Source organism: Notothenia rossii (assembly GCF_949606895.1).
Source record: "Notothenia rossii genome assembly, chromosome: 4".
NCBI classification, from domain to species: Eukaryota; Metazoa; Chordata; class Actinopteri; order Perciformes; family Nototheniidae; genus Notothenia; species Notothenia rossii.
The window spans coordinates 33,811,065-33,818,374 of NC_136902.1; the positions used below are offsets into that span (position 1 = coordinate 33,811,065).

Consider the following 7,310-nt stretch of genomic DNA (forward strand, 5'->3'; position numbering starts at 1 on the left):
ATGCGTGCAATAGATACGCTAAAGTCCGATTTTGCGTGCCTATCATACGCTAACTATTCCCATTGAATTCTGAGTCCGAGTTTTGCGTGCATATGAGACGCAAATGGATACGGTCGTGTCTGAGAAGACCGGAAGCTGTGTGGTCCATAAAAACATGTTATTACTCAATATCAAGCCACGATTATTGATTTTATTTGTAATCGTATAATGTCTGACTTTTTTGCCGTCCGTGAGGAAAATAGATGGGGCTCAGAGCCTCAAAATACTGAAATCTGTATTGTTTTTAATCTTTTTTTCCTTCAAATTTGTTATCCTTTTCTAAATAACACACTGTTATTTACTCAACAATAACACACTATTATCCTTGTTTTTATTTATTTGTTTGATTCTATAATATTGGGCTTTTTAGCAGTCCGTCAGGAACTGATTTTAAAAATAAAGTCACCGGAAACAGACGTAGGCCCGGTTGCGTCTATCGTTTTTCCCAGCGCCGTATAGACTGAGAGTTATGTCATCTCCGTTCACTCCAATGGACCACTTTTTTACAGCAATGGCGGATCGTGGAGCCTCTCAATCGTTCCCCGGAAGTTAGCGCCAAGGCTAGCAGCGCAGTAGAGTTGCAGCATAATAGACCGTTCGTGACGGACTTTTGAAAGGTAAGAAGAAGTTTAAAGATTTATATTGCGGATATTATCAGTACATCTGATTCAAATTATCATGTGTATTAAAGGATGCCAGTGGGTTATCCCTAAATTAGTAGATTTAGGGAACGTTTACAGATAACAGATAAAGCTACCGGATCAAGTTAGCAGCACACGTTGAACAGCCTTTTAATTGTAAATTCCGTTCTCTTAATGTCATTTCGTCCAACATTGTTGAATTAGAGAAGAGGGGCTTATAAACGGGATTGTATGCGGGGGTGGAGGGAGTTAAATATTAGATAAATATAAAGTTTGGTGCGTGTAAGAGTGAGTGTTTTTAGCAGAGCCATATTGTGTCCTTGTGATTATGTTGATTATTACCTGTCTGTATTATGTTGCAGCTCAGCTGATTTTGGATTGATGTCAAAGGGAGAGGGACTTAAGTGAGAATGAAAACACAAGGTAAGTTTAATACTACTGTTTTATATAAGTAAGCATACTAAACATGTATTCTATCACTGTATTATATAAGTAATCTTGTTAGTAACCTACTGTATGGCAGGTGGAGGGGCAGTGATGTTACAGGTGGAGGAGCAAGACTGCAAACTCACAAGACAGAGAAATCAAAGTTTGTTCTCCAGAGAAGAGGTTGATTTCACTTCAATTTTTTATTTCATATTTTCTAAAGATGTATGATGCCATTTGTCATACTTTGTTAAACTCACAAATAATAAAGTTCCATAACTTCAGTTGGGAACAAAGACCACACCTTATCTCCCCAAGGCAATTTCCCATCCAATAGTTGTGCTATATAGGTGTGTATAACCCTTTCTCCTGTCTGTTACTCCCTCTTTCAGCACAAGAACCAGAGGGGGATTCAATGGAGCCTGAATACCTGCACTGAGACCCTCACCCTGCACCCTGAGTCTCAACTCTGTGTTTTTCAAGCCTTTCCCTGTTTTTTTGTATTAAACAAAACATTAAGCTTTCCCAATGGTGTGGTTTTCGTTTTGTGAAAAAGTGCAAATACTGCCTGTTTGTATATAATTACCTCACATATTTTTTTGCTGTTGGTCGTGAAATTGCTCCTGCTGACTTGAGCCAGCCATTTTTTCCTCCGCTCTGTGTCAGTGGGTAAGCCGTACATTCGTACTCCTTTCTCGGAGCGATTTGAGCATCCCCAGGCACCACAGCAAACAATGGTGGCGACTAGGAGGCAGCACAGCAAACCAGGACAACACGGAGGAAAAGGCACAGACAAACTGCATGATATGCTATTCAATTTTTATTGAATTCCATGTATTTGCAATGGATGTTCCTAAAACAACACATTTAACATCATCATCATGCTGCTGCTGCTAGTCCTTTGATAGTCACCTGTCGGTCTCCTGTCCTTTCTGAAAGCCATAAAGATGACATTAGTCATTTCGATAACTTGTGTCCTCAATTACCATGGGATTACTGAAACTACCATGAATTTAAGAAAATGATAGAAATGAATCTAATCTGAATTTTGAAGCATTCCTTTAGATCCCCTCCCTCTAAATATATCAATAAACATTAGAAAGTGATGCTCCTGACTACTATACAAGTTTAAGAAGACAATATTGGTTTGAAAGAATTCAAAGCTATAAATAAACAGCAACAGGCTCTTTAACCAAGGCACTGTTAGCCTAACATGTAAACTAGTTGTTCACACTAATCCTAATATTATCACTTAATATTAACAAATTATATTTTATTTTTTAAAACATATTGATGTAAATACATACACATATCGATTTGTTGTATAAATATTGCAAATCAAAACCTTTATTCACTAATAATTACCAAAAATCGAAGTTCTATCTCCTGTTATCAATGCATTCACATTGCCCGCCATGAACTTCCGGGGAACGATTCTCGTCTGCATGAACCACGTGACGATAACCGTTTTTGGACTTCCGCTGTCGTAACTCTTCTATCTATACGGCGCTGGTTTTTCCCAGCGCCGTATAGACTGAGAGTTACGTCATCTCCGTTCACTCCAATGGACCACTTTTTTACAGCAATGGCGGATCGTGGAGCCTCTCAATCGTTCCCCGGAAGTTAGCGCCAAGGCTAGCAGAGCTGTAGAGTTGCAGCATAATAGACCGTTCGTGACGGACTTTTAAAGGTAAGAAGAAGTTTAAAGATTTATATTGCGGATATTATCAGTACATCTGATTCAAATTAACATGTGTATTAAAGGATGTCAGTGGATTATCCCTAAATTAGTAGATTTAGGGAACGTTTACAGATAACAGATAAAGCTAGGATTCCGGATCAAGTTAGCAACACACGTTGAACAGCCTTTTAATTGTAAATTCCGTTCTCTTAATGTCATTTCGTCCAACGTTGTTGAATTAGAGAAGAGGGTCTTCTAAAAGGGATTGTGTGCGGGGGTGGAGGGAGTTAAATATTAGATAAATATAAAGTTTGGTGCGTGTAAGAGTTAGTGTTTTTAGCAGAGCCATATTGTGTCCTTGTGATTATGTTGATTATTACCTGTCTGTATTATGTTGCAGCTCAGCTGATTTTGGATTGATGGCAAAGGGAGAGGGACTTAAGTGAGAGTGAAAACACAAGGTAAGTTTAATACTACTGTTTTATATAAGTAAGCATACTAAACATGTATTCTATCACTGTATTATATAAGTAATCTTGTTAGTAACCTACTGTATGGCAGGTGGAGGGGCAGTGATGTTACAGGTGGAGGAGCAAAACTGCAAGACTGCAAACTCACAAGACAGAGAAATCAAAGTTTGTTCTCCAGAGAAGAGGTTGATTTCACTTCATTTATTTCATATTTTCTAAAGATGTGGAAATGGCAACAAAAAAAAACTTGAGAGCTGCAACCAAGACAACTGTAACAACATGAGTAGAGAGCCACCAAGGTTTTTCAAGTCCATCTCTTACTCCATTTTGCCAACCCAAATGTCCAGGTACATGACGGGACACCTTGCTTGTTTTTGTTGTTTGCGCTCCTCTGGCTGGGTGCTGGCAGGTGGAGGGCAGTGATGTTGGCAGGTGGAGGGGCATTGATGTTAGCTGTTACACACCAGGCTCAAACTTAACACATTGCATCCTTCTTTGCAGTGTCCTTAATCCTGGAAGGGGAATCTGCAATTCCTGCAGAGTTTTGTAACCCGTTGGTCCGCACGCAAAGCGAATTTGTAAAGCCTTCTTAATTGTCTCATTGCTCCATTTCATCCCCTTTGTGGTGAGTCTGCCTAATGCCTTAGGTTGGTCTTTTTAAAAAGTTTTCTTATATTTGTTGTCCCTAATTTTCATTGTTTTCTTGAGAGCTGCATTTTCCTTCCTGATTTTTCTTAGTGCAGACTTTGCTTTTTTGGTGATTCCTTCTTGGCTCTTTAATTTTCTCTTTAATTTTTTTAATAGATCTGTTTGACTGGCTGCTGGTTCCCTCGTATGCTGACTGGCTGCTGGTTCCTTTGTATGCTGACTGGCTGCTGGTTCCCTCGTATGCTGACTGGCTGAGTGGGTGGTGTCCACCCTCCCTGTCTCTCCTCACTAGCCATGTCCTCTCTTTCTTCACCCTCACTTTCCTTTCTCTCAGTCTCCTCATCCCTTCTTCCCTCAATCTTTGAGACTAATGTAAGTACACTTATTATACCTGTGTCACCTTTCACACTATAGCTGTGATCACGAGCTATGGGCTTTGTAGATACAGGTCCCGGGGTGAATCGTGGTGCAGGGGCCCTTCTCTTTTTGACCACAGGGCGATGCACGAAGATGGTGGGTACAGCCTCTGCTCTCAGCCTAGTCTTGCCCTTTTTTGTCTTGACAAACTAGTCTGCATCAAAATGTGCCTGCGGAGTGACTTGAGGTTACTTCACACACAGAAAAACTCAGTTTTGTCTGCCCACATACATACTCCATAGTGGTTGAATACACAGTATTAGGAAACACTTTATACTTACTGGACATGTTATACTCATTACATACTGTATATAAAATATGACCAAGAATGTGAGACAAATTTATAGAAATTCATATCACATCTGTTACTGATGCCATTTGTCATACTTTGTTAAACTCACAAATAATAAAGTTCCATAACTTTAGTTGGGAACAAAGACCACACCTTATCTCCCCAAGGCAATTTCCCATCCAATAGGTGTGCTATATAGGTGTGTATAACCCTTTCTCCTGTCTGTTACTCCCTCTTTCAGCACAAGAACCAGAGGGGGATTCAATGGAGCCTGAATACCTGCATTGAGACCCTCACCCTGCTCCCTGAGTCTCAGCTCTGTGTTTTTCAAGCCTTTCCCTGTTTTTTTGTATTAAACAAAACATTAAGCTTTCCCAATGGTGTGGTTTTCGTTTTGTGAAAAAGTGCAAATGCAGTGTTTGTATATAATATCCTCACATATTTTTTTGCTGTTGGTCGTGAAATTTCTCCTGCTGACTTGAGCAAGCCATTTCTTCCTCCGCTCTGTCAGTGGGGAAGCCGTACATTCGTACTCCTTTCTCGGAGCGATTTGAGCATCCCCAGGCAGCACAGCAAACCATGGTGGCGACTAGGAGGCAGCACAGCAAACCAGGACAACACGGAGGAAAAGGCACAGACAAACTGCATGATATGCTATTCAATGTTTATTGAATTCCATGTATTTGCAATGGATGTTCCTAAAACAACACATTTAACATCATCATCATGCTGCTGCTGCTAGTCCTTTGATAGTCACCTGTCGGTCTCCTGTCCTTTCTGAAAGCCATAAAGATGACATTAGTCATTTAGATAACTTGTGTCCTCAATTACCATGGGATTACTGAAACTACCATGAATTTAAGAAAATGGTAGAAATTAATCTAATCTGAATTTTGAAGCATTCCTTTAGATCCCCTCCCTCTAAATATATCAAACATTAGAAAGTGATGTTCCTGACTACCATACAAGTTTAAGAAGATAATATTGGTTTTAAAGAATTCAAAGCTATAAACAGCAACAGGCTCTTTAACCAAGGCACTGTTAGCCTAACATGTAAACTAGTTGTTCACACTAATCCTAATATTATGACTTAATATTAGCAAATTCTATTTTATTTTTTTAAACATATTGATGTAAATACATACACATATCGATTTGTTTTATAAATATTGCAAATCAAAACCTTTATTCACTAATAATTACCAAAAATCGTAGTTCTATCTCCTGTTATCAATGCATTCACATTGCCTGCCATGAACTTCCGGGGAACGATTCTCGTCTGCATGAACCACGTGACGATAACCGTTTTTGGACTTCCGCTTAACCACGCCCACGTGATAGCGTCATAGACTTCATCTTCGGCAGTTTAGAGGTCGCGGTAAAGCAGGATATTGAATAGTTGTTTTTGTCTTTCCAAAGGATTTGTTGACTGAAAGTAAACAACCCTATAATCAAAGCCATATCGAAGAGTCTTGAGATTGTATTGCTGGTGTTTTATCATCTATGAATAACCTGTGTGTATCCTCAAATGTCGTTTAAAATGTTTTAAATATCTTATCAGCTGGTGTAAGTGCAGAATATTGAATATAACCTTCACTATTAGGCTACTGTGTACTTCATTTATCTGACAGCATTATTTAATGATACTATTTTATATATATACACACATTTATTCATTTTATATATATATAAACACACACTTATATGTACTCACACTCACATATACACTTTATATTTATTCATTTGTACACACACACATAAATATACTGTATATATATATATATATATATAAACAAAACAACACAATATAATAAAAACAGTTGCAATAATAACATAATATGGTATGATCAATTATACCCTTTTGTTTTTGCTCCCATATTTCAATTAAAAGATATTTTCAAAATCAATATTGGTGGGGGCTCTTTTGGTAGATAATCAATAATACCACCTGAGAGTTGTTTCATTTTTACATGGCAAAACGTTAATATGTTATTAACGTCAAATGTTATATGTTGTATTATATAACAAAATAGACATTTATAACATATTATAAATGTCTACCTTTAAATAAATGTTATATGTTGTATTATACAACAAAATAGACATTTATAACATATTATAAATGCCTATTTTTAAATAAATGTTATATGTTGTATTATATAACAAAATAGACATTTATAACATATTATAAATGTCTACCTTTAAATAAAATATTAAATAGATACCTTTATATCCTAAACAGAAGGTCAACACGTTAATATGTTACATGACAAACAAAAAAACGAAACAGTATATATATATAGGCTATATATATATATATATATATATATATATATATAGGCTATATATATAGGCTATATATACAGATGTTTGCTAATGTATCCCTCTTATATCGATCAGGAATTAATATTAAATTATGAATTAACATTCCTCAGTACTCAGTACTCAGTTCCTCAGCACTGCATAAGTGCGGTCGTCAGTCATATTGACAAAGAAGCACTATTATATTGTATACTATGCGGAGTTTAAAAGGACGCTATTTCGCTTGTCAGATTCAGATTTCGCGGGTGTGCCGCGTGAGGCAGTGATGTAACCATAGGGATGTGACGCCATGTTGATGCTGTGACGTAACGCGGTGTCGATGCTTGCGTAATGCGGAAGTAGGATCTAAACTGGGTTGGAAAAACGATAGACGC

General features: G+C 37.6%; 2 long non-coding RNA genes across 6 annotated transcripts; both read left to right on the top strand.

Annotated features, from left to right (window-relative positions):
• Positions 1-359: 359 nt before the first annotated feature.
• LOC307036930 lies at positions 360-1,630 on the top strand. Its single transcript, XR_013807526.1, has 2 exons — positions 360-656; positions 1,043-1,630. It is a non-coding gene; the product is annotated as an uncharacterized lncRNA (long non-coding RNA).
• Positions 1,631-2,693: 1,063 nt separating this feature from the next.
• LOC307036929 lies at positions 2,694-4,987 on the top strand. 5 transcript variants are annotated; one of them, XR_013807521.1, is made up of 4 exons: positions 2,694-2,796; positions 3,188-3,248; positions 3,331-3,882; positions 4,062-4,987. It is a non-coding gene; the product is annotated as an uncharacterized lncRNA (long non-coding RNA). The 5 variants fall into 5 exon arrangements; XR_013807522.1 differs by having other exon boundaries at positions 3,349-3,882; XR_013807524.1 differs by lacking the exons at positions 2,694-2,796; positions 3,188-3,248 and having other exon boundaries at positions 3,257-3,882; positions 4,062-4,418; positions 4,856-4,987.
• The last annotated feature ends 2,323 nt before the right edge of the window (positions 4,988-7,310 follow it).